Here is an 8,860-nt window from a genome sequence, read left to right as displayed (position 1 = left end):
AATTAACCAGAGCTCTCCCCCATCCTCCTCCATGACTGAGGTACCCTGAGCATGGTACTGTCCTGCCACACTTCTACCTTGGGGCGCCACTGGGGGCTACCCCCTTGCACAGGTGAGGCATAAAATGCAATTTTGTTATATAGGCTAACTAGCACAGAGTTGCTGTGGAACGTTGGTAAACCTCCCTCCGATAGCTTCATACACGTGCTGTTGGGCTGAGAGACTAGTCTCTTGGCCCAGCAGTATCGTACTGTGTCTCCCATTGCCGAACCGTTGTAGTTGACGAGATCACACGTTCGATCCCCAAGGGGGGTGAACAGGTGCAAGATGACCTCTGTCACAGTGGTGCCGTGACCCAGATGGGAGTGAGGTTTAAGGGGGAGAGTGTAACGGAGGCTAACTAGCACAGAGTTGGCGTGGAACATTGGTAAACCTCCCTCCGATAGCTTCATACAGTCTCGTGCCGTTGGGCCGAGAGACTAGTCTCTTGGCCCAGCGGTATCGTACTGTGTCTCCCATTGCCGAACCGTTGTAGTTGACGAGATCGCACGTTCGATCCCCGAGGGGGGTGAACAGGTGCAAGATGGCCTACGTCACATGTGCTATGGGGTGCTGGGTCACAATGACAATGGGAGTTGGAGTTTTCCAAGTGACCTTTCACTTTCACAGTTTTTTTGCTTTTTTTTAGAGTGTCGTCAACTAAGTGTAATGCTATGTGATGTAGGCCTAACTAGAAGGAATGTTTTTGGACTGGAGCTTACATGTGGCAAGGCCAGGCTAAACTAGGGCAGCCTCCTGATGTGGAACTGGTCTGGTCTCCTCAAAAACACAGACCCAACTGGCTGGTGGGGCTGTAGTCAAGTCCACCTCTGTAGAGTGCAAGACAAGTCAGAGACCAGAATAGTCAACTCCAAGACAAGGCAGAGTCCAAAGAGGTTCAAGTCCGAGACAAGGCCGAGTCCAACAAAGATTAGAGTTCAAGGCAAGTCCGAGTCACATGTCAGTCATTGTTAAACAATGAATAGGATGCACGTCAATAATGTGAATGTTTGAAGGTAACCTACAGTATAAAACTTGAGAAAGGCCACACTGGCTGAAACGTTGTTTCTGTAAATAAAATTCAGCACAACGGACAAGAGTGTGCGGTATCTTCCTCTCTGAAAGAAGCCTACATGGATGTGAGAAACGTGTTTGTTATCGGTTCGACGCTGCACTTTAGAATCTATGAGTGTTCTAATAAACAACATAAAAACAGACCCGGCCAAGTCCAAAAGCCTAATTTCTCAGCAGTGTCTGAGTCCAAGACACGTCCAAGTCCATAGAAAAACAGACATGAGTCCCGACTCAGACTCAAGTAGGCCTACTACAGCCCCACTGGCTGGACATAATGCTTCACAAAATAATCAATTTTGTTTTATTCTCCCCTTAGCTCTACTATTTTCCAAGTCAGTCGACCATGCCTGCTGCAAGCATACCAACGACAAATCAATCTGCTGAATCTGCATAAATGCTGCTGCTACTGCTGGAATTTGCAAGGTAACAAAAATGGTTTGCAAGGTTTGCCTTCTTTATGCATGGCAGCCTCACCTGAGCAATATATACACGGTGCTGACTGCAATCCCTCAGTTTCAGTGTTAATGGAGTGCTATGCTTGTTGTTATTTATGAATATACATTAGAGCCAGTGCTCTTGCCGCTGTACTGTCCTGCAGCTCTCTCAGGTACATTTGTCCATACCATGAGAGTCCTCTGGCCATGATTTTTTGTGGTCACATTGAATATAGTATCCTGTGATTAACCCATTGTGTCCTGGAGACACACATACGCTGCATTCAGGTTCTTGAGATTTGAGCTGTTTTGTGAAAAATGTGGGTAAGTTAGAGCTGAATGGACACATTCTAAGGCACAACAAGGGTTTTGGCGTTTATATAGCTTTATAGCTTTTAAATGCAACTCATTTCATGTTTTTATGTGCTTCGGAGGCTGAGATATTTAGGATTTAGGCAGAGGGCACCCTTTCCCAAAAAGGGCTCAGGACAAAGGAGAATTCCGGTCATCGTTATTACTGAGTTGTAAAGTGTCTGCTGATATTGCATAACTGTTGGGACGCTATTTAGAGGGTGGGGGAACTCAATGGGTAATCCCTCCTCCCACTAACAGGTCGAGAATCAAACCAACAACCTTCAGGCCACAAGCCGTATATCCTGACGTGACGCATGACAGTATGATATCAAGGCAGTGCTGTACATGTACACTTTATTTAATATATACAGCAGTGGTTCCTAACCTGTGGTGTGCCAGAGGGNGCAGCCGTGGCCTAGTGGTTAGAGAGTTGGTCTTTCAATCTAGGGGTTGCCGGTTCGAATCCCCACTGACCTCTCCCTACATCTCAATCCATGGCTGAAGTGCCCTTGAGCAAGGCACCTAACCCCACATTGCTCCAGGGACTGTAACCAATACCCTGAAAAATAATAGTTGTAAGTCGCTTTGAATCAATGAAAGCGTCAGCTAAGTGCAATGTAATGTAATGTAATGTGCCAGAGATTGCAGGGGGTGTGCAGAATTGTGTTTGTGATGAGATTGTGACCCAAATTCTGCTGCAAAAATTATGATTACGCCAAATCAAAACCAAATTTGAACATTTTTTGGTCCCCATTTAAAGTCATTAAGGTACTGATTAATGTCTCAACAAGCAAGAGTCTTTTTTTTTTCTTTCAGATTCTGATGAAGACTGTTAAAGTCGAAACATAATCCAGCCATGAGATAATAAAAGACAACAAAAAGGATTTAAAACCAACTTGACTTGACTTCTGACTTCGAAAACTACATTTGTCCTTCATCCTGCACCTTTTGGTGGGATCTGCACAATCCTCTCCTTCAACAAATAGCTGACCTACCCACTGTAACTTTGTGAAGGTGGCAGTGGAAGGGTGACTGCCTTTCAAAGCCTGTACCACCACAGACGTGTAAATTAAGAGGAAGTCTAATTTCGGGTTTCCTGTCGCAACGCGAGTATCAGATTCTGTTATTATTCTGCACAGGAGAGGAGAGGAAAGGGAAAGAAGAGAAACAAGACAAAAAAAAGGGTACGGAGAGGAAAGATTTGTTGGAATAATATTACAGTGTTTGTGACCCTGGGTTTCAAATTGCATGATTTCTGAAGGTTACTGGGCTGAAATGACAGGATATTCCGTATATAGTCATCGTACATTGGGTCTAAAATATGCCCCCACTGAGGGGCGTGCACAGACATTTTGGGGGGCAAGTGCTGAAGGGGATTGTAGGTGGCATGTGGAATGAGCCTTGGCTTATAAGGGCTACCGGTATATATTATATCATGGGGGAATTATTGTAACATGCATTTGATCATAAAGCACTTGTAGATTATCATGTCAACATGGATTACAGTACATGCAAAACTGAAGAAAATCCAAGGCACTCTCCTTTTGAAAAAAGTTAAAAAGCCTTTATTGTGATGGCTTTGTCATGTTAGACATTTAAAAGACCCCAACGTGTGTCAGCAGACATGCCTTCTTCAGGGAGTCAAACAGTGGTAATGGTTTAGAGTCCAAGAAGCGCTCCTAACTTTTTTGATGGATTACAGTACATTGTGACAAAAAAAAAAAAGAGTTTTCAAAAAGGTCATTTTTCATCCAGTAGGGCAAATGGGCAGGTGCTTTAGCACCACCTCGTCCCTAACTGTGCACACCTATGCCCCCACTTCCAGATTATGTAAAAAAAAAAAAGATATGGAATAGAATTGCAGCTTTAGGCCTAAAGTGGCCGTCAGAGGTGACAAATTTGCAGAGGAATACTATGAGACAGTTCATGTAGCTTATGTAAGACACAGTCATTTCACATTGGAAGTAATGTTTGTTTATTATCAAGATGAAGTTAATTGTACTGTACCCGCAGGTTGAACCCAGTTTCCACATACTGGTATAGATATGAACTTTATAACAGGCTCTGGGCTCAATAGGCAGACACACAACATGCATAAAATGGTAGAGTAAGTCATTTGAGTCAAATTGATTTTCAACAAGGTCAAGAAACCCATTGCTGTATGGACAGACAGACAGATCCATGGACGGACTGACCAAACACCATAGTGCAGGGGTTCTCAACCTTTTCCAACTTGGGGCCCAATTGAGATTTTCACAAATGTTCGGGGTTTACCTCTGACCCAACAATAAACTATAGGCCTACAACTCAAATAAATAGTCAACATCAACACACACAAACACGCACACACACACAAATAGTATTTTGATAATTAGAAAATGATTTCAAGGCCCACTTGGAATACTTTCAAGGCCCACCAGTGGGCCCTGGCCCACAGTTTGAGAATCACTGGTGTAGTGCATGTAGGTAGCCTATGTGACAGAGACTTGGCATATTTCCAGACATCTGTTAGAATGAAGTCTTATTTCATGATCGGTCTGTGCAAGATCGATGTATCTAAGTAGTTAAGGCCTGACTATTTAAATAAATTCTAAGCTTTTAACATATACCTTATAGAGCAGCATCTGTTAAATAGCCCAGAAATCTTTGCTGAGGGCAAGTTTTATACCGCCATAGGTGCTTAATCGCCCTCTCTTCTCACGGCCCATAATTCCATGTCAGCAAAATTCACACAAATTGAAGTAGGGGGAGGGGTGGGGGGTGGGTGGAAACAAGGTGGCCCATGGGACCGTGCAACATGCAGAAGGGTCCGATGACTCAAAGCAAAGCAGGCCAGATTAATGTAGTGCTCCGTGCTGCGAGGTCTCACAGCTCTAGCCCCCCTCTTGATCTCGACTGCCCCCACTCAAGACATGAGTCATGGTAGCCATACCTAAAAACTCTGCAGGAAAAACAAAAACATTACTTCACAATTATTATTGGCATTATAGCACAATCGTTCGTTCACCATCATCTACATTGGTTGCCTTTTAAATTGAACATTCAAAATAATGATCCTCTTCCTATCATTATTATTGTTATTATTGTTGTTGTTATTATTATTTTTATTATTGTTATTATTATTAGACATATTATTGTTGTTATACTGTAGGCCGCATAATGAATGTATTGGAAAAAAATTCAAGCGCATTATACAAATTTGTGCTAAAAAGGGGGTTTATTAAGGCTGGGGAGTGCTCTCAACCCAACCTGGCTATTAGGCGTTATGCAGTGGCAGCACCGACCCATTTAAATAAGCAAAGGCTTTGTTACAAGCCAATCAAATCGCTTGGGAAACACAGGCCTTCTAATTAAAGGATGTTTTCAAAATGTTTGCTCTCCCCGGGGACTTTCAGTTTTAGTGTCACCAATTATACGGGTCTAGCCTGGGAACTCCCATACTGCCTTTAGTTCTACACAATCGTTTCGATCTGAAAGACAGTATGGCGAGGATGACTCATAACGTACAAGATCATGGGATCTGTGTCATAATGGCCAAGCATTCCGACCTTAACAGTTTCTCTGCCCAATCAGAGAGCAGGGCAGTGTGTCATAATAGCCAAGTATTCCGGCCCCATATGGAATTTACAATAGGCAACTCCCCAGACCTAATCTCACTTGTGATTAGGTCTGGTGTTAACCAGGCAAATACGGGTCTGCATTAGGGGTAAATGTACATCAGATGTTGGGGCTTAAAACATGCTGCTTGCTTTGACATATTTGATAGGCCTAATACTTATCCTCAGACACAATGTTGTGTTGAAGACACATTTAGTAAGTCAAGTCAAGTCAAGTCAAGTCAAAGTTTATTTGTAATGCACTTTTAACACAACACAAGCAGCTGACCAAAGTGCTAACAGAAGGGCCTAAGTGAAAAAAAAAAAAAAGACTTGAAACACACCTCCTGGTTTGAATTACTTGAAGAAGGTCAGTAGGCTAGACCGAAACATTGCAGTAAACCATGCAAATGTGAACAGTGTGCAGGAGCTTTCTTTGGATTAATGGTAGTGAGGAGACAAAAATGGTTTAGATGGGATATTCCTGAAAGTCAAGCAAAGCCATGTTATTTAGCCAGGCCATGCCCTCCTAGTGACGGAACACCTTCAGCGTTGCTACTAGTCAGGCCAAGAGCAATGCAAGTACCGGTACTTTCTAAGCTCCCCAAAAATCGGGAACTCCTCCCACTTTGTCGGGAAGCAAACAACCATTAGCAAACCAAGGGAGGCAGGGCAGTTTGGGAAATTGTTATGCTCTTAGTCAGAACAAGTATCGAAGAGATTTGAAAGTTGATGATAATCAGGCTACATGTTACTGTGGCACATTGAGATGTAAATGTGGACCACAAAGGTAACACTTTAGCATAACAGTTCCTTAAAATGCTTTATTAACACTTCATTAACACAGTATTAACCATGATTAATGAACTGATTGAAGGGTTTATTTGCAAAACGGTGTATCTCCATTTTTTTACTTTTTCATTTTATTATTGAAAATGACATGAAAATATTTTGAGAACATACTTTTTACTGTTAACCTATATAAAATGCTTTTTACAATGCAATTCAATGGAATGCCCAATACAAAAGGTCAATTTCCCAACATTCTACAAAATGGAGATACACCGTTTTGCAAATGAACCCTTCATATTATAAACAAAGCACAAAAGTCCCTTAAAATGCTTTATTAACACTTTTATTAACACTTTATTAACAATTGTTAATTAACTAATATAAACAAACATTTTGAAGTGTTTGTAAATGAGTGAGAACCAACCAATGGATGCACAGCGGAGTAGGAATTGGCTTCGCCAGGATAATTTTGACGTTGTTCTCCTTTTAGTTAATTTTGACGTTGCTCTTCTTTTAGTTATTTATTATTATTAGTTTTTTTAATTATTATTCTTTTTTTGTGCAAATTTTGGAAGCCATATCATGTCCTCTTTAACTGACTTTCACCAGATGAATGTAGCCTACTTCCATCACACATATGTCTGGAATGTAGGCCAGTGAGACGTTCTTCAAGGTGTCCAAGAAATGAACGGGCCAATCAGAATTCAGGAATCCCTGTGCATATTGGAAGAGTTCTGTGAGGTTCTTTTCTAAGCTTAGGCGACACTGAAGAGAGTGCCTCTGTGTCTGATGTTTGTGTATATGTATTTTATTTTATTTTATTTTATTTTATTAACCTTACTTTGTCTTGCTATTTAATTTTACTATTTTGTATACTTTGATATAGATCATGCATTTTGTGTCTGATGTAAATAAAGAATTGAATTGAATTGAATTGAATTGAATTGAATTGAATGGTCAAGTTTAAGTTCATGTTCAAGTTCAAGTGCTTTTATTTGTCACATACATATTACATGTAGTGAAATGGTGAAAGGGTCATCAGCTCTGCATCTTAAAAAATAAAAATTAAAATTAAAAATTAAAGAAGTAAATTAAAAAAGGAAATAAAATGTGAGACATAAGTTAAAGAAAAAAATTATTTGAATTGAATTGAATTGAATTGAATTGAATTGAATGGTCAAAGATGACGCAGAGAGCGGTTTTGAATGCATTTGTTGTTGGAAAGCACGTTTTTGTCGACCAGGACCCCGTTTCTCGACAGTGTCGTTGCTAACCAGTTAGCAACTTAGTAAGTTGCCAATGGGAAATTGCATTGCAACCAAGTAAGTTGCTAACTTAGATAGCAACGACACTGTCGAGAAACGCACCCCAGATCAGACCTTGTGATGTGTAGCTCTGGCGAGAGTCAGGTTGGGTAGTTCCCAAACTTTTTCTGCTGTGACCCCCTTTTGGTCCTTGGAATATTCTCAGGGGCCCGGGCACTTTTGGCTTAAAGGCCCCCCCCCCCTCATAATTAGCGGCGCAGAACTGACTCACCGGTGGGCCCTGCACCCTCATTAACCAAATTAACCAAACATTTTTTCAGTTAATTTAATTTTTAGTTAAACCATACGTAGTCAAACCAAAAACCGTGCCGAACCATGCTCAAACACCATGAAATCATGGTTCAGCATGGTCGATTTTTTTAAGGGTTGAGTCTCACAGTACCTCAGTGTGCCTTTGTCTGAACAGTTCTTAGACATTGAAGGCACAAGTGTGTGTGTGTGTGTGTGTGTGTGTGTGTGTGTGTGTGTGTGTGTGTGTGTGTGTGTGTGTGTGTGTGTGTGTGTGTGTGTGTGTGTGTGTGTGTGTGTGTGTGTGTGTGTGTGTGTGTGTGTGTGTGTGTGTGTGTGTGCTTGTGTGTGTGGAGAGAGAGCGAGAGAGAGAGAGAGAGGTAGAGAGAGAGAGACAGAGAGAGAGAGAGATGGAAGAAAGGGATTAAAAGAAAACGTGTCAAGTTTGTCAGCGTATGAATATTTGAGATTACTGAGGCTATTCTGACATATTGAAGCCAATACCAGTATACCCATCATATGTATCGTGTGTGATGATGTTTCAGCATTCTACTGTGCAGTAGCACCTTGGCAGAGTGGCGAGACATGAGATACACACCAGTCAGTGGTTCTCAAAGTGAGGATCGGGGACCCTTCAAAAATTGAATTTAATATATGAAAACTGCTGCGGTACTACTGTGAAATACACTATACGGTAGGCAGTAGACATTTGACAAAATACATTGTTCCCACATAGGCATTCAAATTCGAAAGTAATTTGAGGGGTAATTTTGGGGTGTGGGGGTGTGTGGGGGTGCCCTTGCAAAATATTCTGCAACAGTAGAAGTCCCCGGCCCAAAAAAGTTTGAGAACTCTTGATGTCAACAGAACATTAGGCGAAAGATGAAGTGTGTGAACTACCCGTCAGAATCACAAACCACCAGCAGAGGGAGTCAGAAACCACCAAGCAGTAACTCTCTGGAAAGCAGACTGGCCACAAATCCTCCGTGTTCCCCCCCATATATATATTGGGGTGAAT

Source organism: Engraulis encrasicolus, chromosome 12 (assembly GCF_034702125.1).
Source record: "Engraulis encrasicolus isolate BLACKSEA-1 chromosome 12, IST_EnEncr_1.0, whole genome shotgun sequence".
Taxonomy (NCBI): Eukaryota; Metazoa; Chordata; class Actinopteri; order Clupeiformes; family Engraulidae; genus Engraulis; species Engraulis encrasicolus.
Note: the sequence above shows the minus strand (reverse complement) of the source record.